The sequence below is a fragment of the Fistularia commersonii genome, chromosome 3 (assembly GCF_037954325.1).
Source record: "Fistularia commersonii isolate RoL2024-O1a breed Wild chromosome 3, RoL_Fcom_v1.0, whole genome shotgun sequence".
Taxonomy (NCBI): Eukaryota; Metazoa; Chordata; class Actinopteri; order Syngnathiformes; family Fistulariidae; genus Fistularia; species Fistularia commersonii.
This window is the reverse complement of record NC_141286.1, coordinates 3719289-3743984: the sequence shown is the minus strand read 5'-3', so window position 1 is coordinate 3743984 and position 24696 is coordinate 3719289. Positions and strand designations below refer to the sequence as shown.

Below are 24696 nucleotides of genomic sequence, written 5' to 3'. Positions count from 1 at the left end.
CTATTATGTTGTCCATGCTGTTGTTGTTCTCCCTGCTGTCTATTTATTCGTGGATGTCGTGGATTTATTCGTGGATGTCTCTCTATTTAGATTAAAAAAACAAATCAAAATTATTTATTAAAACAATTATATTTAACATTGACATTATAACGCTGTTACGCTGCTCTGACAAAGGAATTTTCCCTGTGGGGATCAATAAAGCTAATCTTATTTTATCTTATCTTATCACCTTCACAATGACATCTTTTTGTTTGTTTTGTTTAAATAAATGAATGATCTTCATGGAATACATAAAATCAAAAGCATTGAACTTTTAAAATCAGACACTTTCAGCAAGTTTAAACTGCAAGACTGAGGACATGAGTGAAAAAAAAAAAGAAGTTTGCATTATGTGATCCATAAAATATGCATAATAATAAGTTAATACGTGGTGCATTTCTATCCGGCGTAGCATGCAAAGCCCGTCCCTGTCGGCTGTGTGTGTGCCATGCCTCGCTGTGTGTGCCCTCTCATTCTGTCTGGTTGCACGTCCGGGCATGTCACAGTAAGGCCTGACCCAACCCTAGTCTGGATTTTACCGCCTAAAGAACACGACGGATTTTATGAAGGGTGTGACTGAGTAGAGAGGGGTTTTGGGACGTGTTGGAAAGAAGAGACTGGCAGTGGGGAGGGAGAGCGGGAGGGAAGCGGAGTGCGGAGAGGAAGGGAAAATGTGGGTCAACGCAGTCAAAGCCCTGTCACATGTTCCAGTCAGCTGGAATCTCGCCTCCAGTCCAAACCGGGGGAGTTACATAAGAGGTTATTGATCTGCGAGGGGTGAATGTCAGAAGACAGAATGTCAGTCAGTCAGGGTTGAGGCGGCTCGCTGGTCTGCTGCGTTCTGTCATACGGCGCCGTAGCTCGCCGAGCAGACATGTCAGCCTAGCCGGAGGTGCTAACCGGCCGGCCCGAACTATGTGATTTGGAGTTAAAAGGAGACAAGAGTTAAAGGTTGGTATTAAAATTTAACCTAATGGTGTGAGAACGCAAGCTCTGGTCTCCAGACACAGTGGGAGGGAGAAAGTGCCCGAGAGTGGCCTGTCAGCTCCATTAGCTACCGCTCGTCACCGACACGTCTCCTCTCGAAGTCTCCCTATCGGAGTGATGTCATCGCTTTCGATGGCCGCAGTTCTTGCCAGCCTGTCACTATCTATTAGCCTTTAATATCCCCCGCCTCATTTTACTCGTCCTTCTTTTTTATTATTTCTACAAAGAGCGCTTATTTGCGCTACTATCATCATCATTAGTCGTTTCATGCAAGAGAATTTGGAGAAAAACAAAAGGTTGGTTCAGACTGTGAGGATGATATGTTCCTTTTCCATCCGCAGCAAGGCCAATCATATCAGCGAGTGGGCCTTGGCCTTGCGTGTAACCAACAAGATAAAACTTGTGGAAATAGTCTTCTCCAGAAACCGCACTTTGCAGCGGCCTCCGCATTCACGGGAGCGAAAGGGATTGGAGTTGACGTGCACACACACACACACACACACACACACCGGCGTAAACCTTTACACCTAGAAAATGAGTATTTTGCATTCCACTGGTTGGCGTCACTGGTGCAAACACAAATGCTCGTAAGGTGAATCCCGGCTGAATCTACAGGAAGAATTTGGGAATAGCATCCCGGTGATCTCATCAAAAAGGTGAACGTGATATACGTGAATCTATAAGAAAATTCCTTCTTTTTTTTTTTTTTTTTTAACCGCGAAGAAAGGGTTCATGGTTCAATGGAGTTGAACGTTTCCTGGAACAAACAAACTCAACGTGGAGAGGTGATAGGTCAGCGGTTACAGTTCAATGACTGAGGTGTACAACAAAAGCAAAAAGGATAGCAAAGGCACTTTGGACCAATGTTTAATCTACTTGGGGTAGAATGATTCCTTTATCTTAAATTATCGTGGAGTTACGCAAACACGGTGCTTTCGCCGAGAGCAATAGCAGGAAGGAACCACCGGTATGTGCTGTATGTATTTATTTTCAAATCTATAATACTTTAACATCATTTTGCTCAACAAAGCTACCTACATCGCTTTTTATTCAGGAAGAATTACTGATCTATTTAAATCCCTTCCACTCAAAATGACTAGATTCTTACATGTGACTTATATGTGAGGCTACTTGCGTTTAGTTATCATAAGTGATTAAAAAAAGCAACTCAGATGGGGACATGGCTCGAATGAATGACTTACCTTCACCTGAAAATAACGTGCTATATAATCATTGGTTAACACGTTTGGATTCTGGAGGAAGAATAGAATCCTTTGTTTTTCTCACTTTAAGGCAAGGATGGCTTATATACCTTCTGCATAATAGCATAACAACGTGCTCCCATTTGATATAATCATTGATAAATAATTGTTGATCACCACTAAATTTCAACAAACATGAATCTTTCTCAAGATAAACACTGGGTCAAATACATGATCCATTCCAGATTTAAGAATTCTTCTTTTTACCCAAAGTAAACCTATCAAACCGCAGCACTGAGAGATTAGATACTAATAGATAGATAGATAGATAGATAGATAGATAGATAGATAGATAGATAGATAGATAGATAGATAGATAGATAGATAGATAGATAGATAGATAGATAGATAGATAGATAGATAGATAGATAGATAGATAGATAGCCAGCTATTGCCGGCTTGACCAGAACAATACTCGTGAGTAAACTTTTCCTGTTTTCGTCTGGAAGTTTCCACTGCCGCTCACAAGACAGGATTCACTTCATGATAAAGCTCTGTGTTTACTAGAAAAGGGATCAGCGTTGGACTCATTTCTAAGTATAGGCCCTTTCAGCCTATTATAAGTCATCATTTACTGCAAATCTGTGCACCGAGTGGAAAGACGAGAGTGATATAGTTTCTTGTTGGGGGGGGTAAAGCATTTCAGAGTCAGATTCTCCAGAGCGGCTCAAAATACAAACCAGGTCAAAACTAAATTAACATATTTCAAAACGTCTAGTCTATAACCTGAAGTGTATCACATTCAAGATCACCCTGGAGTGCGTAAACTGAATTTTACCCCCTGCAAAAAATGAGTGTAACATTGCAGAAATGGCTTGTAGCACAAAGTGGTAATAAAGTCTCAGTAGGTGGTGGAACAAATATTAAAATAACATGTCTTAATCTTAGACATTAATCAGTAGAGATACTTCCAACTATAGAGTCTCTTATCTGAAATCAGTTAAAAGATGGCTTCTGAACCTCGTACATACAAGACAAACATTTCAGCGCATGGTGTGCAGTCACACTGATGACATTAATGGTGTTGGATCGCCGAAGTCGTTTGGTTGCAGTCTCATTATTACAGCTTCTTAAAATGGTTTTATTTGTCAACCTATTCAAATTGATAACAACATGTCCAACCAGTCCTGCAGGGATGTGCTCCTATGTCTTGCTTGCCAACCATTTTGGACCTCTGACAGAAGATGCTTAGCGCCAGGAGTAGCCGTGGATTCACCAAATAAAAGGGCAGTCCGGTGTTTCTGTCCAGGGCAACAGGTCCAAGAAAAGGAGGCTGACAATGTGACAGTGCACATCTGCATTAAAAATATTAATTTGGCATTGTAAGCCTAGACTTTGGCAAAGAAATTGAATATCTGGGTTTGAAATGCTGCTGAAAATGTTGTTCTGTGATTGATGAGTCATGAATGAAGATTAAATATTTCATTTTAGGCCCCAAACTAAGGATTTGAGCTGCCTTGTGCTGTCAGAAGACTGTTTTGCAGATGTTTAGATAAATTAACAAGTGTTTGATGTAATTTTCTGACCATGTAACCTTACACTGGTATGGTATGGAACAATATATCAAAATCTAAGTGAAAGTTCCTGTGCTATTTAGCAAAGTGGACTCCTTGTTTTCAAAAAGGGGGAACAAGCCATCGATGCCATATCTGCAAGAAAAGGAGAACATGTCATTAGAAGCCTTTTCTTCAGGCATAGCTTTGTCTGTTGCAACATTGACTTGAAAAGGTAACTGTATGTTCAGCCACATTTCTGTGCAACAGGAAACCTGAAACGGTTTATGATTTTTCAATTTTTACCAAGACTTGATGATCGTATCGAGCGTTGCTTTAAGATTCAGTCACTTAGACTTGGGTACTGATATTTCCATTGGTGCCTAATTATAGTCCTCTATTATTTCCTTATTTTGATGGCAAATTCACTTACCTGCTTCTATTTCCTGCTTGTTAAAAATAGGTTTCCCTTTGGTCGAGCCTTCCAACTGGACCGGTGAAGGAGTTTTCCTTTGCAATTGTGAGAGAATCAAATTACAGTTTGAGGGCAGCGGCATTCCTCGATAATGTGATCAGATACAGCTTTAGTACATATGGTGAAAAAGACAAAGCATTTGCTGTTCGGCGGCAGGCCAAGTCACAGTTTGCACTGCACTCCCTGTTGGTAATAGCGTTGTGTACTTTTGTTGTGTTTGTGTTGACGCAAATATTTCAACAATGAACAAATCGAAGCTGTGCAAAACCAAGAGGTTTCTTACGTTGTACTTAAAGGGAGTTTCTGGTTCAAGAAAAGTATGCTCATTTGAGAAAGTCAATATGACAAAATGTCCAACAATAACCTATGCTAATACTAGCAGATATTTCGACCTATTTAAAGATATTTTGATCCATCGACATGTGTTTAATGTGCAATGAAAAGTAAACTCAGCTTTCAGACAACTTGTCAGCCCGACCATACACCCTCAACACACACATGCTGTAGGGGAATATCAATGTAACACCAGTGAAGTTATCTTTTTATTTGCCATTAAAAACCTGCATTTCTTTGGAAGTTGGCCTTTCATTGAAAGATCTCTGACTGGATCTGCCGCACCTCATGCAGAACAACCTGCACCGCTTGCTTTCCGTGCTCTGCACCGAGCTGAGAAAGTGCCCCATTGGCCTGATTTTGTTTTTTTTTTTTTTTGTTTGTTTTTTTAAAGTGAGTTCTTCAGCTTCCATTCGTGAGCTGGCATGCTGGCCCTTTAAACTGCTGCAAAGTGTCATCTCACACGCACCCAACATTGCTGAGTCATTGGGTTCAGGCTGCTTTTGTAACCTCCACCCAGCTGGGCTTTTCATTGGCCTCGGTCTTCACACAGCACTACACGTGGTTGGCTGCCAGAACTACTAATCAGTTTCTTTGGCCCGGAGGAATTCTTTAAAGTGACATAGGTGCTACCCTTACTCCCTCGTGACCCACGTCCGAGCTGACAGACTGCAAGGGGCTGGACTGGAGAAGCCGGCGATGGGATTCAGCGAAGATTGGAGAGAAAAACAGAAGTCAACTGGAAAGATAAAAGAAAAAAGTGAATAAATGGTGTTTTATTTACACTGTGTAGCTAACATTAAGATGAATATCAAAGAATATTTATGATAGGGAAACCTCACGTGAGAGTCATGTAGCAACTTGGTTGAGTATGTACTTTAGAATCACCCACACATTAATTGTGAAGACAAAAAAACAAAAATAAGGAACGCAGCTAATACCACATCCTTTCGCATAAAGTGCATAAAGTGCATAAAGTGCATAAAGTGAAATCCTTTTTTTTTTAACCAGTTTTTTTTACATTCCAGCGCTCAACTCTCGTCACAAGATTTGCTCGGTGACTGAAAGAACGGGAGAGCTGAAATTAGTTTTCCTCTCCGAGTCCTCGGGCCTGGACCGCCGCGTCCTCACGCCGGTACGATATGCTCTGCTCTTCACCTCCTGCATTGTTCCAATTTCCCCACATTTTAACACAGACGTTTTTGGAGCTGACCGAGAAATCCCATCCCTTTTATTAAAAATTGTTGTTTCGTGATACATTGTCCTCAGATGGTGATCCCCAAAGACTGACCTTTCCCCAATTGAGCATGAGACTTTGGGATTGTTTGGGATTGTCCAACATTTCTGGAAGCGGGTCAGAGACTGAGTAATGCATCTTTCCTCTTAGCAATACCCTCCTTTTGGGGGAACCCGAGGTGTTTGCAGACCAGATGAGATACAAAGTCCCTCTGGCGTGTTCTGGATCTATCACAGGGTCTTCTTTCAGCTGCATGTGTCTGACATGCAACCCGGGGGCATCCTTATCAGATGCCAAAACTATTCAAGCTGGCTCCTCTTTAAGAGACCGAGTAGCACATTCACTTTAAGTTTGGTCCCTTGGGGGAAATATATGAAATTAAACAACACTCCTGGAGGTTTACAGAGTAGCAACTTCCCCCATGCTGATAATAGTAATAATAATAATAATAATAATAAAAGTAATAATAATAATATTAAGGAGAAGAAGAAGAAGAAGAAGAATATAATAATAATAATAATAATAATAATAATAATAATAATAATAATAATAATGATAATAATAATAATAATAATAATGGTGCAGTGGTTACCTTGTCGATTCCAACAAGGGGAGCTTTCTGTGTGGAGTCTGCATGTTCTCCCCTGTGTCTGCTTAGGTTTCATCTGGTTTCCTCTCACATTGCTAAAACATACTGTAGGTTAATTGGAAAAAAATTGGGAAATTGCCGCAAATGAGTGAATGAGTGAATGTTTGTTTGTCTAAATGTGGCCATGCAATTGACTAGTGACCAGTCCAGGATGTACCCCGTGTCTTGCCCGATGACAGCCGGGATAGGCTCCAGCATCCCCCGCGACCCTGAGTGCTGGAGAAGATGGATGGACGGATAAAAAATATAATCTAAAACTAAAAATTATTTTTATTATTGTTATTATCATTTTTATCCTGACCACAAGATATGCAATGTAATTAATAAAAAAAATGAATAATGAATGAAAAGATAATAAAAATAAAAATAAAAAATGGACAGAAATCAAACCAACCAACACAAAAAACAAACAAAAAAAAAACAATTAATCACTTCATATAACATACAATCCAACTTTCTTTGAAATGTAAAAATGAAAAAATAAAAAATAAAAAAAATAAAATATATATATATATAATGTATAGGGTGGTCCTCTGGATTCAAAGTTCTTTTCAAAGAATTGCTAACTCTTGCTGCAGTTGTAATCCTGGTCACCCGTTTCAGTAAACTCGATGATAACTTGCGATAAATTCTGAAATGTGCACACGCCATGCTAGGCCAGGTCTTTTTTTTACAAAAAACATAGCACGAAAGTCCTCAATTAATTTGGTAGAGCAATTGAGTACATAACAATATGTAAAGCATTACATGGGCTTTCTTCATTCCAGTTGGGCAATCTGGAAATATTTCTTTGTGTACACACACCCTTACAGCAAGAAAGTTCCTGTTTCAGTTACGACAGGGGCTTTTCTGTGCTTACCATGTGCTTACAAAGTTTTTTTTTTTTTTCAGTTTCCTCCCACAATCCAAAAAACATGCAGTCGGTTGATGGAAGACTCTAAACTGTTTTTCACTGTGAGTGAGTGAATGACCATTCCCCCATGTCTCTTGTCCAATTTTTCCACGGAATTGGCTTCGGCAATCCGGCAATTCCTTTTCTGCCGGAAGAATATTTTTGAGAGAGAGAGAAGAGATAAAATGGATTTTTTTTCTGATATTATTATGTTTACATCAAGGCCATAAATCACTTTAAAAATTTGTAAAGACGCCATTATGTTATTTCGTAGTTGCAACAAAACAACAAAAACAAAGCAAAAAAGAATATATATACAAATATAAATAAAAATTATAATACAAATACACTACTACTACTACCACTAATGATAATGATAATAATGTAATGACTGTATTTATTTATTTTTGGGGATGATTTTTTTTTCCACATCAATATTGTGTGGAAAGCCTTTTAAATCACATTATTGTAATTTGCTTTGTGACATTTTTTTTGCAAATTACTGAACATGTAACAATTTGTGGATTCTTGATTATACCTATAAATATTTTCTCATATACACCACATGCATGCCTCCTTAACAACTGAAGAAAGAGATATTGACTTATAAGTAAGTAATTGGTATGTTGGTATCAGATGTAACTGAATATCACTATATAAAATGAAACGAATAAAACGACACCCAGCAGCGCTCTCAGAAATTTTTCAAATCTACAATTTGTGAGCAAGTTCCAACCACCGCTGCATTCTATCTTTTCATGGCAGGTCACCTTGCTCCACGATTGCACAGTCAGATGTCAGTCACTGAAACTCTTTCCATCACTCTTGAAAGTAAATGGCCAAACCACTGCCCATCATGCGGCTGATGACTAAAAATGCCTTTTTTTTTAAGGTAGCACATGAACTGCTATGTTACTAACACATTATTTCTAACAATACACTATTAGTGTATTTTTTTTTTTTTTTCATATTTTATCTTACAAACAATTCAGAGAAAAGGCATCGGGACAAAACAGCAGCTAAAATACAGAAAACATTTGCATGTTTGTGCCTCGTACCGTACGCTTGTGCAAGTCAAACGCCCTCTTGGTGCACAGGGGACGCGAACTGCTGACTTTTCGGTCTTTGACAGCTGGACAGCTCTGACACCCTTACGTTCTCTTGAGGCGGGATGGTAGCCTTTTTTTTTCTTTTTCGTATCCCACATCTTTTTATCACTTCTGGAATATGCTTTCGTAGACAGATCACGCCCCACTGTGCAGTTAGGGAGCTGTACAATGAAGTTGATGCAGATATTAGCACACTGCTTTGCCCTTATTTTTAGACACTGGAAATTCAAAGGTCAGTATAGTTTGCAAAAAAAAAGACCTGTAATATTTTTATCAAAACTCAGCGAATACACACTAGACAAAATTATTACTATGTCTTTATAAACGCATGCATCTGTGCATGTAGCTATAAATGTACATGTGAAAAAAGTGAAATGTGAAATTTGTAATTGATTGAACATTTTCTGGATGTCAGGCATAAACTGTAAGTGGATGCAAAAACAATTTGAAGAATTAGTATGTAAAAAAAAAAAAAAAAAAAAAAAAAAGATGATTTCTGCTTCTATCTAATGTTGGGATTATTGGGAAAAAAAATGCAAAGTACCAACTCAATCTGGCTATTTTGTCTCACGTTGTGAATTAGACGGGTGAGTTCAAGTCAACTACTCAGAGATCCCCGGCACACATATAATGAAGCAAACAAATACGCTTTTAATGATCCTTTCCCATGTTTTCATTGGAAATAATTTGTCAAACTGAGAGCCATTTTACAGCTATAACTGTCTTACCGCCCCATGAAGTTCATTCTCGGTGTTAGAGATGTGGATGCCTCACATCTTCGCACAGTCCCACTAAACATTGGACTTTTATAGGCTTTAACATATTTTCGGCGCTACAAATCATACTTGGTTGGTAAGCCGCCTCTCAAGCGGCCTTTCATGTCGGACTCGGCAGATCCATCATCGTCCATAATGAAGCTGTAAAACTCAGCTGTAGCACTAAGAGGAGAGACATTCATTCAACCACCTTGGGGTAATGTAAGTTGTGTTATGTTTCCATTTTGTTGCATAAAAGCATAAACCACAATCTTTGTTACTCAATTAATGCAGGATTTCAGATTTCAAAAGAAGTTTGATACAGGAAGACAGCCTCACTATGGTCAGTTCCGTGCTAGGCTAAGGTCTCGGATTTTTTTACACTCAGTATTCACAAATACAACTATTCCTTAAGTGTCCGGTGATGACAGACAACGCAAAACCATATAAAGAGGGCTTAGCGGCGGCAAACCACATCCCCAATATCACATTACTATTGATCTTTACATTAATAGCTTGAACTTCCCTTGAGATGCGTTTACTGAAAACTGGAAACTTCAGAAACAGATTATTATTTCTGCAGAGCGCGTGTGTTTGCGACAACATATCATTTTAAGGCAAGTTATGTCCTGTGATGATTGGTTTAAAACAACCGGCAGAAGCGGAGGGGAGGTGAAAAAAAACAGTTGCGGTCTGTTCTCGTAGCTGCTGCATAGCGTCTGTTTGAACCATGCAACGCATGCATGCAAGGAGGAAGGATTGGTTTCCTGTAGGATGTGAGCCTGTGGCGCATTCCTGCGTGGCTTTGTGAATGCATCAACATAAATCTAGACAGAAATTAAAAAAAAAAAAAAAAGCTGTGTCACTATGCCGGGGCTGCATTGTGTAAGAGGCCCGGTTGAAATGCGTTTCAACAATAAGCTACCCTTTGATATAAGATCCGCATAACCTCATTGTTCTGCAGTGTGGCTAGAAGACGCTGCAAATGTGTGAAATACGTATTTCTGGGTTTTTTTCTTTCTCCAGAGGTCAATGCGGACATCGCCGCATTCGTCCTCGACGTCCGCATGCGAGTATAGTTCACAATCTTTGGTCTCTGAACACATGTTAATATATGGAAATATGCAACAAGCGCCCATAGCATTAAAAAGTCATGAGAAAATGTCTCCTCATGCACGCACCACGGTGACTTCACAGCATTAGGCGTCTTCCATTATGCAACACTGTTTGCTTCCCTACTGTAACGGGCCTCAATACCTCCTTCATTCTTCCAACATTGTTAAATGATATTTAATTTTCTCGAGAAATAAACTTAAAAAATGTATCCCGTGTCTGGACTGAATCACCCACGTGTGACTGGAGCCAGGAGAATTAAATGGGCAGGAGGGGTGCACACCTATAAAATGAGAGATGAAGCCAATTTCCAGAATAAAATAAAATAAAATAAAATAAAATAAAATAAAATAAAATAAAATAAAATAAAATATTTTTAACAATCAATTTCGAGATGCATTATCCATGTTGAGTAAAATTAACAAGGTTTGAAACAATGAGGTCATGTCTGATTTGTCAATGAAAAGTAGATGTATTAAAATATATGGAAATATGGTCTTTCTATATTTAAAGGAAGGGAGGGGAACCATTGCGAATGTATAACGTAGTTTCCTTTATATGTATGTATTGCTAAATTTAAAGCTGAGGAGTAAGAACAGATGCACACACCCACACACACACATTGTCTCCCTTTTAACAGACAAGCCTTCAAGTTGGGTTTCTGTCCATGTGAAGTGCAATCATTTATTTGGTAACAGGACGTGATCACTGCTCTCTTCCACTCCAAACCACAGGAATGCTGTGTTTGCTTAAAAAATGCAAAGAGGAATGCTGAAAGCAATTTGAAATGCAAAGGAATTTTCTTGTTTCAGCTTCAGTGTTGGACATTTTATATTCAGGAGGACTTCTTTTACAAACTGTGGAATATCTTGACAAAGAATCTGTTGTGGATCTTACATCTAAATAACATTTAGAATCAGAATAATCAAAAACCTAACTTTGGCACTATCTTTAGGAGATCTGAGACATTTCTAGACTGAAAATTAAAACCGTTTTAACATGCAAGCTAATAAGGGCCCATGATACAGATGTCTGTCAGCGCAATCTGGTATCAGAAATATTAAAAATATATTTTTATTAAAAAATTAGAATATTTAACCGAGAATTTGGCAAATCTTTATTTTTTTTCTTCTTACGCCTGTTTTGTGTGTGTGTGTTTTTTTTTTATTGCTTTAATGTTATTTTTGTCCTGCTAACATTAATCATTACAGTGTCATTAATAATGGTCAGCTTTGCACAAGAGACAAAGGCAGAACTGGCAATAAATCAATCAATCAATCAATCACCTTTAAAAAGCAACAGCTCGAAACTATTGTGGAAAAATAAAATTTATAAAAATGAAAAAGAAAAAAATAAATTAATATATACACACTCCTCTCTTCTCTGAGCTACATCTGTTTGAAATATAGGAATGATAATAAAGTCTTAATGAATAACTTCCCAGCAGAGGGGGAATACTTTCCATTCGGGGAAGTGAATGACAATTACAGGACATGAGCCAGACTGAAAAATGCTACATGAAGAAAAATGTTACCCATGTCTCTGCACATGTGTGTGTAGCGAGGTTAACCAGAGATTCATGTTGCAACAATGAAAAAATGCAAATAGTTTCATATGGCAACATTTTTGAGTAGATCCAGTCAACTGATGCTAAGTTACAGCTTGGAGCGAGCTGGAACGAAATCATCCCAGTCTTGTTTGTTTCTAGTTTGGACATTTTGTTGGTACAAGGCCTCTGAGTTGTTGAACCGCCTGTTCTCTTGAGACAATTAACAACAACAGATATGATGGTCGCCAGGTCCATTCTGACAGCAAGGTTGCTACAAAAGGGGCGCAAAGCCAACATCTCAGTCCAGATAAATCAAGCGTAACTGACTGCATTTGAGGTCTGCTATGACAAATACAAAGGGCTGATTGAGGCCTGTCAGTCCAGCGTCACTATATTTATAATATTTCATGTACTTGTGGTGTTAAAATGAATGTGCAGGGCTGTGGTGAGAAAAGTTCCCAACACCTCATAAGATTTCCTCCCAGCTAATTGGTCAATCAAGGAACCTCCCCCTATCGGCTAATGTAATCCCATTGGTCAGAATTGCTAGACCCGCCTACTTTGTCATATCCATCCAGTCATCTATAGGGTCACACGCCTGTCCGTCACGTCGCGTTCGGGGTGGGGCGGAGCAGTGATTGTTCCGGGTTGGCTTCTGATTGGACGGCGGAGCACTCTGACGTCACGCCCCAGCCAGCTGATCGGGCTGAGAAGCCGGTTTGAAGAGAGGAGTTGACCGGAGAGAGAGACCGGAGAGCGGCGGCGGCCAGCGGCGTGGGGTGGGACCGTCGTCCAACCGGATACTCTGCTTGGACTGTTTTTTTCCTCATCTTCTTCTCTCTTTTTTTTTGTTCAACTGTCGTTCTTATATTTCACTTTAAACGTTTATAACCGTGTGGGGGTGGAGGGTCACGCGTCCGGCCGAACGCAACGCGCGTCCTGTAGAAACCTCTGGAACTGTCAGAGGAGAGGGAAAAAAAAGAGACTGAGAGTTAAGGTGTGGCTTTGGGGAGGGGATTCTGTCATAACAGCTGTAAAAATAACGTTATAAAGCCGAATTTCGGTAACGGGGAGTTACCGCCCCGGGCTGACACACCTCTACTCGGCAATGGCTTTCCGATCCTGGCGTGTCATTTCCACTAAAGAGGGTGTTACATAACAATTGCCATCTCGACGTGCGCACCTTCTGGGTTGTGAGTGAGCAAAGTAGATTAATTAGAAATATTATCACGCAGCGAGGAACTACATCGGATATGCGGGTTTGCAGATCTCTCTCTCTCTCGCTCCCTCTCTCTCTCTCTTTTTTTTTTTTTTTTCTTTGCGTCACAACTGCGAATTGTAACGGACGTGGCAACTTTACAGCAGGCAGCCCCGCCGAACGCCACAGGCTTACTGGGCGTGGGGTGGGTGGGTGGGGGGGGGGGGGTTTGGGGTGGGTGGGGGTCCGAACAGCGCTTTAAAAAAAAACACCCAAAAAATATCAAATCTCATCAAAACTGCGCACATTGGGAAAAAAAAAAACGCAGTGGAAACGTGTGGATTTACGGGATCTCAAGTAAGTGCCTACTGTCAACATTTATCATTTTCCTTTTATTTATTTATTTGTCTCCAACTTTTGTCACCAGTGGACCCACTGCTCTGCAACCCGGAGTGGGTTTTCCTTTTTTTTTTTTTTTTTTTTAAACTGGTGAGGGATTAATATCGCGATATCTTGTGATAGTACACTTCTTGTTTTTTTTTTTTCTGCTAGAAATGTGGTTGAGGAAACCAGGCCAGTGTTGATCAGGAACAAAAAGAGATGTCCCTTTTTTTATGAGATCCTGCTCCACTGGCTCAAAGAGGTGGAAATATGGGATTATATATAAATAAATGTGCCCTCCCCCACCACCACCTTGTCTAGCGATGGCTTTAAAAAAAACTATAACTCATAATTGGGTTTGCGGACACAGTGACCCCGTATAGTCTAATTAAGATAAGCTTTGAGTCAAGAGGAAAGCAGATTGCGTGAATTCTTCAAGGCCCCACCCTTTGCAGCTCAACATGGATGTGGTGTGTTGCCCCACCTCCTCCTTCCCCTCCTCCTCCTTCTCCTCCTCTCTCCCTGGCGTCATTCATTTCCCCTCTCAAGCTTGTCTTACGCTGTTCTCCCCTCAGTATCTCCAGGTGTCCACAGTAGAATTCATCTGCCTCGTGAAGAGCCCTCTCGTCCGCCTCCCTCCCAACTTTTTTGATCAGGATACTTCCCGGAGTGCGATGGAGGTAAGGTGGGGTTGTATTTGAGTCGTACTGTTGAGATGTTTGGAGATTTCTACTTGACCGGTGTCATCCATGCAGTTAAATTCCTTTCTGTATAAATCGCTGATTTAACACTTTTTTTTTTTTTTTTTTTAAGGCCGTATGGCTGCTTTTATATTTGGATCATTTATTTCTTGTCATCGTTTGCCTTCATCCTGCACGCGGGCCCCTGTCAACCTGACTGCCTCTCATTTTAGTGGCAGAAATTACATAATGGTATTGGCAGTGTGTTCTGGAACATCCTTTGTTTATGCAATCTCGTTTCTTTTTTGCTGTTGTTGTTTTTTTTTTTTTTGCAGAGCAGCAGGTTAAAATATGACAACCTATCGAAGAAAGTGTTCCAAAGCTCAGATTCTTTTGTGGAAACTGTGTGTCTGTCCGATGAGTCAGTCAGGGCCGGCCACTGAGGTGTCACTTCCTGTCTTCACATTTGTCTGGCAACCATTGGCTTCTCTCCCCTCCCTGCCACCCATGTATGTCAACTCTAGACTTTGCAAGACATAATAGCTCCTGATGGATAATTTGGCCTTGTGAAAATCGCCGGTTGGCAGAGGACACCATCTCGACATGCACACCTTCTGGGCACACCACTTGCCTATTTTCCAATGGCTTTCGCTCTTCTCAAAAGCGGTTAAGAAGCAGTCATCCAAACCGAAAATGTATTCACTGACCAAGGATGCGGACGCCGGCATCCAAAACGGGCGTTTTTCATGCAAACATTCCGCGGCGCCTCTAGCGGAATCACACGCATTGATTTTAAATGCAGCTGCATCAACCACCGCCTGGATTTCGCTGGAAACGAGGCCTCACTGATTGCGGATAAGCTCGCCCCTTCCCCTCCTTCTCTCTGCTGTCACGACCCCGTTTTTGGCCTCGAAATGGGCATCGCACATGGCCACCAGCAACAGAACCAGGAGTCCGGGCCAGACACATCTGGATTATCGCTGTATCTGAACGATACAACATTAGGTTGGTTTTCTGACAGATAATCCTGGCGTTGATAACATCGGCGATGTTTCATTCCATCGGTGTGGTTTGATTGGCCAATCATCCCGTCCAAGAGTTTCGGTTGTAGATCATGGCTGGATAGCATGTGTTTGCGATCACTTTTAAGTTTCATTTCTGCCATTTCAAGTGCTTCAGTATTTTAATTCATGTCATAAGTAAGGATAAGGTATCTTTATCATATATATTTTTTTTTTCTGTTGATCTGCTGCTCATATTGCGTCCTCATTCCACACTGGATACTTGGCCGTTACTCCCAGCGTTGGGTGCTGTTCAAAAGTTGCTCTCTCTCTCTCTCTCTCTCGCTCTCTGTTGCGCCATGTTGTTTAGATACGTGCTTTATCCGTGCAACTCGATTGTTTAGCCGCATTCGATCGACCTGTGCACGTGTGTGCGATGGTGGTTGGCCGGCGTAGTCTTTATCTGAGCATGGCTAGATGTGATTAATACAGCCAGCCAGTCAGCATCAGCGTCCATTGTGCCACTCCCCAGACAAAGACACACACACACACACACACACACACACACACACACAGAAAGGGCATGTAAGAGGGCAGCAAGATTGGAATCTGATGTTGGTGCCTTTAATTGTGCGTCCCTGTGCCCTGTAATCTACAGACAAATGTGAAGTCATCCGTTAAAGAATATGAATCCATGTGTCCGTGTTTGTGTGTGAGACTTTGCAAATTTAAAGGGGTTTCACCCCAACCAAGGGGCCTTCTATTTAACTTTCTAACTGGCCAGATTTTCCACATCAATGTTTTTCGATTGTTTTTTTTTTCTTATACATCAATCAGAGGCTAAAGAATATGAAAATATGTCATTTGCTGAGTCACTCATCCGTTTCTAGGTTAAGCTCACGAATGACAAACCCGGGGGTCTGGGCAGGGCCCGATCACCGACTTATTGACGGTCAGAATGGAGAAGACCTGCGGTGGAAATGCGGTAGCAGCAGTGAGATTGCACATTTTGTATGGCCACACCCAGACTGTCGTTCAGGCCCTTAGGTACTTGACCGATTGAACATGGCCACTAGTGTGCTGTAGGATTAGCTCCTGTGTGATATTTTGCGAGGATATTTAATAAACTCATAAAGCTGTAACAGGTTGTATAGAAACGGATCGTTTCCAAAGATGGATATACGAAGCTCCTAGCCCAGGGGTTGCTCTACTTGTGTGTGTGTGTGTGTGTGTGTTGTCTGATGAAGTCAATGTCACATCTTTGCGTCCATATGCGGAAATGTGCATCACGTTAAGTCTCAGATGTTGTTGCGGCCAACTATATTTTAACCTCCTCATATGGAGGGTGCCACAACTCCTCAGCACGGCGGCATGCGGTTCCTCGGCCGTTGCCTCTTATTTACAGCACGTGCCGCACTACATGTACTTACCCGACGCATTGCTGCAAAAAATGCACAACTGACAAAAAAAAAAAAAAGGATCGTCATACAGCATGCGTTGCGTTAATCTGTGGGAGCCTGCCACAATATCTGCGCTGAATGCAAGGCCGGGGCAATTTGGGCTTCCAATTGTTATGAAAAAAAAAGATAATCTAGACAAAAGATATCGTGTTGAACTCCGGTTCACAGTGATTCTCTTGTTTTGCAACATAATGAGAGCCTTTTGTCTACAATTAAAATCAAAACTGAATCAGCTGTTTGGAAACAGTGTGAACTGAGTGGGGAAAAGCCATGCTATTCGACACCCGATTGTGATAGAAACATTGATCAAAGTATATGATTGATTATGATTTGGTTTTAAAATCCGCCGCCGCTTATTGACGCTTTTGTTTTTTACCGTTTAAAATTAGTACAAATCTATGTCCGTGTCACAGCTGAGCACAGCACATTGATTCTCGCATTGTCATGCGTAGGAGGAAGTATCGGCATTTGCTTTACCGCTGGGAATATTATCTTATCCAAGAATTCTTTCTTATTTGGAGGGAAATGTATCCAAACTGAGTTTATTCCATTCCATTACATGTTGGGAACAAAACAGTTTCAGTCTGAAATCCAAATAAGAAAATAGCTTGTAAAATGAGCGAAGTGCTAACCGCCGAGCCAATTCAATCAATTTAACAGGCCGAGCTTGTTGTTTGATATGTTGTCCCTTTGCAATTGAAAATGGCAAAAGTCAATGCCAACACGCTACACAACCGCAAACATTTGCATCTTGTGCACAATTAAAATTCCCGTCGTAGGCCAACACCTATCAAAAATATTTAGAGGAAAAGAAAACTGAAGATCTGACTTCACAAGAAGATGACTGTAGATTTCACTCAAGACATGTATCCATTTCTTTAAATTCGATAAAACAATGGAATCATGTCGTCAAGCTGCAGCTAATACTGCTATCATTCTATTTAGCGCACATGTAATGGAGGATTTCAAGAACACTGTATTAGTACAGATGTGTGATGTCAAAAAATGATTTGAAATTATTTCACAGTTAAGTCTATGAATACAGCCGGGTTATTGGTGCAATTTTTAAGTGCATATTTCACACAAAATTTTGGTTTATTAAAACATTTTTTAAAATAACAGCTAGCCAATCTGAAGCCAAGCGCATTCTTGGAGACATGCCGGCTGCCTGAAGTTTCTATTCTAACTTGCCGGCCAAAAGTGAGGGGATTCAAACCCAGAACTCATAATGAATGATGTTCACCTCTCATATTCGTGTCTGTATATAGCAATCTCCCGAATTAATGGCGCTTCCGGGTTTAGGTTTTTTTCACACTTTTTCTGTCAGTGACCTAGTTGATAAACAGGGACTAAAGTACTTTGTGGAACATGTGCAAACATAGATGAGCAAGTATCCTGAGGGGATAGATGGATAAAGAAAGTCAGGTGGTACATAAGGAAAGAGACCTAAATGAAACGTAACCCCGGAATTCGGTTTAAGGCTTGGGTATACGGTTGTTAATTTATGAGTGTTGGAAGAAGTCTCGTTCTTGCATCAGCTGAGCTAAACCGGAGCCATATGAAGATTATTTTAAGCTGGAGCAACGCCGTAGCACACACAGCTCTGGGCCTGCGACGAGGAGCGCTGGGCCTCTCGGCAGACCGGCTGGAATGTGGACCATATGTAGCAGGCATCCTAGGAATGTATCTTGGCCTTGCTGAACTGACCAACCTAAAGACACAGGAGCGGGGCTGGGCGAAGAGGAGAGGAAGGTAGAGACGGAAAACGAAGGCGAATGAGAGTAGAAAGGCAGGAAACAGAAAGCAAGGGACGACCGCAATAAATTTAGGAAAATTTGGACTACTTTTGACGGCAAAATGGCCCGGAAAAATGATCAAAAATTGTACATACAAGTAGAGTTCCTTCCTAGTAGAGCATTTAGATTCAGATGTTTAAATGTGGCAATCAGGCATGGTTATTATTTGAAACAGTTGTTTTATTTTTTTTTATCAAAAATCAGAAATACTTTTGTTTCGGATTCTGATTTTCCATCCTTATTTAGCACGATCAAGAATTGAAATGATCGAGCGATCGTCAGAGCACGATAGCTGTTAACAGATATCGTGTTTGAAGCCCCTAATGTATCGTCGTCGTCGTCGCAGATGTCTTAATCACCTTCTAATCTGGCATAAATTAATCAACCAGATTCAATCAACTGAGACAAAAAGTTAAGGTGCCAGGATTCCACGTTTAAACCATTTACGTTGAGGAAGCAATCGGATTTGATTAACAGTAATATGTTTACAGCCTTTTATTAAAGAAACAGCAAAGCGATCTCATTTTTAGTTTGAGATGTAAAAGTCGATCTCTCGACAGGGTTAGACAAACGGAATCCAGGTGAGGTTATGGGCTGTCGAAGCGTGGTGTTCTTTCAGATCACTAACCACAGGGTGAATGTCTCTTTCCTTGTCTCTGTTAGCTTAGCACTCTCTCAGGCCGTCTGGGTACAGCTGGGGCCGGCACGACAGGAAACACACACACACACGTACACACACACTGATACACAGTTACACAAAGAGTCAGCTCCCCCTTTTTTCTCTTATCTTTTTTTTTTTTTTTCCGTCCAACATGCCCTGATCAAACCCCTTCAAAACTTTTGAGGCTATGAGAATACAAGAAGCCAGTCATCAGCATATTATTTCATCCCTATAGTCGTGCTTTTATTGGATTTTACCAACTCAACAGATTGGTTGCGCGTTTGTTGACCGTTTCAACTCAACCCTTTGCTCGGAAAATTGAAAACGAATCGATCGAGACACTAATTGTCGAATCCATCTTTTTTGTGATGAAATGCTGGGATTTTACTTTTCATCAACACCACATATGTAATTGAACTGTGTTATGACTTTATTTAGAATCTAAAGAATCTTTAGTAATTTAAATTGCATTTTAGATGATTCAAATGCAATTTTCATAACTATGATTTATATAAATAGGATAGAACATTAATTCCAAGGCCCTTTGTATAATTGACTTTTGGAAATATAGTTGGACATACATAGTTCATGTACTTTTAAATTAACCATTAATCACTTGTATCATTTTCAGAATTCCTTTACTCCCAGTAATGGACATTTTTATCAGCTCTATAACATCCAATAGGTTTCAATTTGATGAGATATTTGTGTCACAACCTCTCGAGCCAAATTCTTCTCAGACCATCCCATTTCAAATCACTATTTGTAACCGTGGATGGAAAAAATATATATATTTTTTTTTAATCTATTTTTTAAAGTCTGTGTTTTGAAAAAGCACAGAGCTTGATAATGCTGTCCTTGCACCTTGCACCTTGCATCTTAGAAAAATGAGCATTTTGAGATTTCTGGTGAATATACAAAAATCCTCATAGTTCGAATATGTTTAACCAAAATTAAATAAATTCATATTTTAAATGGTTAAATACTCACTGTGGTTTTGGCAGTTACTGCATTAGTCTGGATCCAGGACAGGGGTATCATGGTCAAAACAAAAAAAAAAAAAAATGCCTTAAAGCTTCGCCTGAAGGTTGAACTATCCTTTTATTGTTTCTCTGACAGTTGTTTTCAACCGTTTCCATTGGATTCAGAGTGCAGCAATGAGGCTAAGATTCCCCCAGCGGTTATTTTTACATAGATATTGGCCAACTGGGCACCCTCAATCATTACATCTTGTAATGGAGTCCCAATATAGATCCATTTAGCCAATGCGGGAATAGTGCTCGGTTGGCTTTGCAATACAAAGGGGAATAAATGAAAAATATTGTATTAATAAATTGAATTCTCATTTGCGTAAAAGCAGAATATTTGTTCAATAAAGCACCTATCTAAACAGCTGAGGTGAGTGTAAAGGAGTCTGAAGGCATCAAAAATATTCCTTTATTACCAAAACCATTTTATCCAGGCTTTACAAAAAGGTGATTTTTAAGGGAATTCCCAAGCATTTGATTGGTAACTGCACTGGAATTGCTAAAATCCTATCTAATCTCACTTTTTTGAGAGATTCTGTAATTATTTAAGGAGGCTGCAATGTTTCCGGTATTTTGAGACGGGCGGGACACGCATTTGTTTTGCCTGCTTTTGTAACACTCATGTCATACGTTATCTATTGGGATAAAGTTACATAACTCTTTTTTACTCGTTAAAAGTTTTCCCTTGCTGAAAAGAAAAAGATTTCATTGTCTCAAAATACAAGACCGAAAACAAAATTGGGTGTTTTTGTTGTTTATTTTTTTTTCCCCGTCAGCCAGCCTGTTGTTTGGTAAAATATAACGTCAAGGAAAGCCTGACCAGTGTTTTCCACGGGAAGATAAACACACTCGATCCGAGTCTCCCTCCTCGGCGGGACGGCGAACGATGAACCGATGCGTTTTCGTCCGATACGGACGAAATTTTTTCAAAAGGATTCGCGCCGCACACGGGCAGCTGCCACTTCTTTCTCCTTCGACCTCCTGGCATTTCCTGTCTCTCAGCGAGCTCACTGAACTCGCTGATCCAAGGCGGAGGTGACAAAAGAGGAATATACAGAGAGCGGGATTGGGGAGGGGGGTGAGGATGGGCGTGAATTCATGGAGGGGGGATTTTGTCAGAGCAGGAGACGGACACAAACAGATACATAGAGAGGAACAATGTATTCTTTGACAAACTTCTTCCCGTTGGTTGGAAGGAGAGTGGCTGCCAGAGGAAGCGCACAAATCTAGCCTTTATGTTAGGTTGCTTTAGAGTGTTAACACTCCTTCTTTGAAACCCTGTGCTTCTATACTGCCGTGCGTTTGTGTGTCTAAAAGCTCTCATTTGCTCTTCTGCTTCTATTAGACGAAGCCTCATACATCATTGCTATGTCTTATCGACTCGTACGGCAGGTACGCAGCGGCCGTCTCGCCATCCTATGACATCACTGAGCTTGAAACCCCCACACCTCGGTGTCGGACATATACACACACACACACACACACACCCCATAAGGGTTCCCATGCATTCCTGCTTCCAGATGCCCGGTATAAAAACCCTTGTTTGACGCTTTGCACGACCCGAAAGGGTCATTTCCTCTTTCCCCACCTGCTGACTTCCTGCACACTGACATCACTTTGAGCTTAAACAAACACCATAAAACACCTGAAGGAAATCAGCGTGAACGGGCCGAGCGCGGTGGATCAAAGCGGGTTCACTTTGTGTTTCACGGCGTTTCACTCGTGTACCGATCGCAATCCTAGCGTAATTGCAGTCAGGTTCGCACGTTGGGATAGCTGGGAGGCGCGAGCGCGGACACATCAGATGTTTACGCGCCGTCTCTTATTGCCGCATTCATCTCGTTCCCCTTCCTCGTCCCCCCGGTCTCGTCCGACGAATTAGAAGAAAGATTATTACCACTTCTCAGGACATTACTCAGTGTTTCCCTACCAGGAGAGCAGATGTACTTGACAAAAGTCTTATGAGCAACATTTTTATAGGGCCTGCAGTCCGCACTTTGAGAAAAAAAAAAAAAAAAAAAAACACCTGACACACGTTCCTGTTTACTACCGCTGGAACTTTTTGTTCCCCCTCCAGCTGTAACCGGTTTGCATCATTAATACATTTCCAGATGCACGTCAGCAGCGGGGCACAAAGAGATCCGGCAGTAGACACGTGGGACTCGACGCTCCTGTATCAGTCACATCGAGTGGACTTTTATACTTCGCGTGGATTGTTGTGACACAATAAGCTGGTTTTGTAAACCGGGGCGTAGACGCGTCCCTCCCCCTGCCCTTTTCCGCGCGTGAATATATTTGTTCACCACCTCGTCTCATGCATACGCATTATCCTGCCTCAATATGCACAAATCGTCTCCATATCTCCATCCTTTTGAGGAGCCATCGGTGTTGACGAGCGCATTTTGACAGTCGGCTTGTCTCGCTTCTATATTTACGCTTCAGGAATATTTATTTTCTACGACTATTCCTGATGATTTTTTTTATTCTCTTCCTTTGTAATCCTATTCAAGGTTGTTGGACCCAAAATGCCGGCAAATACATCGATCCGCTGTTGACTCAAAAGCAATTTGTCATGGCCTTGGGGAGTTTGTTCTAGGAGTTTGGTATGCACAGTATAGGCCAATTATACTTCTTAATATTATGTATATATATATATATAAATACATACAGACACACACTAAGGATCGAATCAAAGTATAGTGAGCCGGTATTAACTCTTTTTTCATCATTACATGCTGATTCGGTTGGGCTGCGGTTGCAAACACTAGCGAAACACAGGTTAGGTTAACGTCAATGCACAAGCAGTGGTTTTCCTGAGAAAAACGCAATTTAGCTTAAGCTGTGTTTAAAAAAAAATTGGGGTCAGAGGTCGTCCATTAAATTGGCATTCATAGAAGGATCCATTGAGATCACTGTTTTCCATGTTGCCAAGTCGGACAGCCATATTAGATATGTCATTGTTGGCAGCTATTCTTAGATTTTTATCATTTGTCAACATATAAATCAGGATTTAGTTTTTCTCTTCTATGTGTGTCAAGGGTTTTTTTGTCATTTTTCAACAGCTTGATTTGAATCTGAATAATGGTGTTTCCCGTCTCTTTGTACCTTCGAGTCTTACTGTGACTCAGCATTTTCAGAGGCCTCAGTACATATTACAGTCAAACTTAGCTTCAGTTTAGACTTTAACCCTCCCTAACTCTCCTTTTTTTTTATCCGAGTATGACCATTTGATTCAGGAGGGTTTACCTTAGATAGCTGCATGGGAATAGTGTCAATCAATGATTAATTACCTCCTTACTGACAGTAAGCGCGCGCTTATTCATGCTTTAAGTCACACGCAGCAAAATGACGCCAAAGTTCTTCGTATGCGGGGTGCCGTGTGTGTACGTCGTGTGTTTATGCATTATTGGGGGAGTCGTTTTGAGCCTGTAGCTTTTACCCTGGCTGTAATTGTCCTGGGAATCATCAGCTCTGTGTAATAAATCACTCCATTGGTACACTGTGTTCTCAACTCAGGGATGTTCTCCGTGTGCATACTTAGCATATCGTGAGCAGCGCATGAGCACAGCTAAGGAATAGTAGGTGTTGAAATTACATTTGCAAGAAGAAAAAAAAAAAAGACATCGGGTTTCTGTCCCAACAGGCCTTTAAAATTTGCCAGAGGCATATTAAAAAAATTTCATGTTGCGTGAAAACCAGATAGGTTACGCTGTTGGTAACAGGAACGTAAATGAAGTTCTCTCGTTTAGCGTTTTTTTTTTCAATTGTTTTTTTTTGCCGTAGCTTACTTAGCCATTTCAAATTTGATGTGTGAAAAATCTTTTTTTACAACTTTTCAAAATTGAATCATTATTTTAAGGAAGTGTTTTTTTATTTCGGCCAGAGGACAGTTACTGATTTATATTATATAGCGCCTCGCAATTTCCTTTTCTGCCTATTTATTTATTTCGTCAACCATCCTAAATACTTTCTCCTCCCATCCATTACAGGGACATATGATATTATGACCCTGCCATTGGTTTAGTCAACTATCTAGTTCACACTAAAATATATAGCGTGAGAAATACTCTGCAGAAAGTGTGGATGTTAAGTACATTTTTGTAAATACACGCAAAATCGCATCGTCATTATATTTTTAATTCCACTCCCATACAAAAGACACTTCATGTTATAACTGAGTGAGTTTAAATGAATTGTTGTTTTCAGTATCTGCAATAAATCAATAATCAGAACCTAACCTTGAAGAACAAAAAAAATCAGGTTAAATGCAGTCTGTAAAACACCATAGGAAACATGTCAGCTGTAACAAAGGCTAATAGAGGTGTCTCTTTACAAATTTACGCAACAAGTACCCGGGAGATGCCCCTGCCTTGTATCTCCAATATCACACACACCTCGAGATAAAGGTTGAGGCCCCCGCGAGCCATTTTTCTTTGTTTTCCGTCAAACTCGACTCCGTGGAAGAGAAGCACTCGGTCACATTGAGAGGGTGTGTTTGTCTCCGCAGTCCAGAGTTTTCCACTGTTGCTCAGAGCAGCGTGGGGTTCGTTGAGTTTCCAGGGGTTGCCGGGTTCGCGGTGCTGCTGAGAGATAGTTTG

The 24696-nt window shown here is 40.7% G+C and overlaps 2 long non-coding RNA genes across 2 annotated transcripts; one reads left to right on the top strand and one right to left on the bottom strand.

Moving 5' to 3' along the window:
• The first annotated feature begins 13344 nt into the window (after positions 1-13344).
• LOC147235262 (uncharacterized) lies at positions 13345-14647 on the top strand. Its single transcript, XR_015104389.1, has 2 exons — positions 13345-13448; positions 14048-14647. It is a non-coding gene; the product is annotated as an uncharacterized LOC147235262 (long non-coding RNA).
• Positions 14648-17064: 2417 nt separating this feature from the next.
• On the bottom strand, positions 17065-22117 carry LOC147235261 (uncharacterized). The gene is made up of 2 exons (XR_015104388.1): positions 19038-22117; positions 17065-18344 (listed from the first exon to the last, which is right to left on the bottom strand). It is a non-coding gene; the product is annotated as an uncharacterized LOC147235261 (long non-coding RNA).
• Between the last annotated feature and the right edge of the window lie 2579 nt (positions 22118-24696).